Source organism: Tamandua tetradactyla, chromosome 16, assembly GCF_023851605.1.
Source record: "Tamandua tetradactyla isolate mTamTet1 chromosome 16, mTamTet1.pri, whole genome shotgun sequence".
Lineage (NCBI taxonomy): Eukaryota > Metazoa > Chordata > Mammalia > Pilosa > Myrmecophagidae > Tamandua > Tamandua tetradactyla.
In genome coordinates this window covers 30,064,795-30,067,520 of record NC_135342.1, presented here as the reverse complement: position 1 = coordinate 30,067,520, position 2,726 = coordinate 30,064,795, and positions in this window count along the sequence as shown.

Here is a 2,726-nt window from a genome sequence, read left to right as displayed (position 1 = left end):
TAGGGGAAGATATTTGCAACATATAATACAGACAAAGGATTTGAGTCCTGAATATAGAAGGAGCTCCTTAGCTCTTTAGCCAAACCCAAAAGAAAAATGAGCTATGGGTCTCTCACAGAAGAGGAAATCCAAATGGCCACTGAAGGTATGAAATATTCAGTTTCAGTGGGAGGTGCAAATTAAAACGGAAAGGCAAAACCAGAGCCCACCTTACCCTCCAGTCCCCAGAAATGACAAAGATTTCAAAATCTGATACTACCGGGTGTGGTGAAGATGTGGAGTGACAGAAAATCTCATACAGTGGGGACAGAGTGGAAGTGGTTTAACCACTTTGGAAAACAGTTTGTTATGATTGGGAAAGACCTAGTGACTCAGAACTTTCTGTGGTGCATTTGCATCCTAGAGAGACTGGTGCACTGGATGCCAGGAGATTGAGGAAGCATCTTCTCAGACGCCCTTTTGCTAACTGCCCCAGGGGGAAACAACTCAAATTCCCGTCTCAGGAGAGTAAATACCTTCCTTGTAGCATATGTATACAATGGATTATTACATAATAATGAAAATAAACATACTAGACTTGCATGCCACAGCCTGGATTTATCTCACATACGTACTATTGAGCAAAAGAATCTTTGTATAAAAGAATATGTACAAGATGTTTCCCATTAAATATAAAGCTAAGAAATAGTCCAAACTAGTGTTAGTGTTGAGGGAACATCCACAGGTAGAAAAACTATTAAGAAAAGCAAGGAAGGGGTTCTATTAAAACCAAAATGTTGGTTATCTGTCAGGAGAGAGGAGGCTTTGTGAATAAAAAGTGCAAAACAGGAGTCTTCTAGAATGCATCGATGACCACTTTCCTCACATGGAGGTAAATGCCAGTGTTCACTCAATAACGATTCATTCTGCTGTGCATCATTCAGATTTTACTTTTTTCTTTAGGTGTTCTATATGTCACAATAAATAAAGTTTAAAAGATCTCATAATACTTGTTTGTTATAAAAATGAAAAAGGCAGCAAAATATAAAAAAGAAAATTCACTTACCTCCTATGAGGCAACGTCTACTAATACTGTATTTCCTTTTCTTTTTCTCGAGCATACTTTTATATATTTCTGACCTCATGGTATATGCAAATTCACATCCTACCAGTTTTTGCCAACAACTTGTGTTCACCTGAGAGGAGCAGCTATATTCCCTTTGGCTGCTCACCTGTAACCTGGACTCACTGTTATCATTGGCTCTTTGCCCTGAAAGTAACCAAAGAAAGGACCCCCAGTTCAGAGGGCGAAATAAATTAGTCTATAAAGTTAAGATTTCATTTTTCAGGTCACCTGGGCTTGGAAGGAGCAGTGGGGTGAGTCTCCATTTCCCTTTCCCACTGCCTGGAGTGTGGATGGGGTGGGACCCTTCCTGGGCCATGCAGGCAGGGCCCTCCCTGAGGATGCCAAGACCAGAGGTACAGGCAGCATGGGCCCCTGACACCACACAGCCTCCCTGCCAGTCCTGGACCCTTACATTTGTGTGAGAGAAATAAAGTTCTACTTTGTTTAAATGACTGATACAGAGTTCCGTTATGGGGTTCATATCCTCTCCATCTAAAAACAGTGCTCATTACACATTAGCAATTCCCCCTGTCCTAAAATCTCTTTAGAAAGGTCAATTTGGATGGGTTCATAATATTCCATTCCTTTGAAGTTATTTAACTTTTTTATTCACTCACTCGCTTGTTCATCTTCTTGACACGTATTTATTGAGTGTCTACTATTTCCAAGCCCCTGTATGGAGAGTGGGAATGCAGTGATGAACAAAACTGCCTTCCTGGAACTTACATTCAGTGGAGAAAGAAGGGCAATAAGCAGATACAGCATTTCCCAAAATGTGCTGCAGAGACTGGCTAATTGCTCACCCAAACCGTTTCCCCTTGCCACTTCTCACAAAGCTGGACTATATTTCCCATCACACCTTGCAATCAGATATGGCCCATGTGTGTTAGTCAGGGTTCTCTAGAGAAACAGAACCAGAGAGATCTGTAAGTATGAGATTTATAAATGTGTCTTATGCAACTGTGGGAATGGAAGAGTCCAAAATCCGTAGGGCAGGCTATGAAGCTGACGGTGCTGATGAAGGGTCTGGATGAACTCCACAGAAGAGGTTCGCTGGCTGAAGAAGCAGTGAAAGAGTCTCTCTCCTTCCTTAAAAACCTTCAACTGATTGGATTGTCTCGTTGGGGGAGACACACCTCAGTTGATTGCAGATGTAATCATCTACAGATGCAATCAACTGACTGATGATTTAATACACCAACCTTCCAGTTTAACAACCAGCCAAAAAATATCCTTGCAGCCAACATCAGGACAGTGCTTGTCTGATCTGACAACTGGGCATCATCACTTGGCCAGGCTGACATAAGAACCTCACCATCATGCCATGCAACTGACTTCTGCTGATGGCATGTAATCAGATGCATTAAGAAGGGCATATAGGCCCGTTCCTGAAAACCTCCCACTTGTGGTCCCTACCTCTTTGAATACCCACTGGCTAAAATGACAGGGGCAGCTAGAGGAGGCTGCCTGGGGTAAGGAGCCTGGGTCCCTGAATGCCTATGAAAAGCAGAGTCACCCACTGACTGCTTTACACTCTAGTGTGAATGAATATTAGTTTGTATTCAGCCACTGAGATTTGGGGATTCTTTGGTTAACGATAGTCATTTACCTTACCTACTAC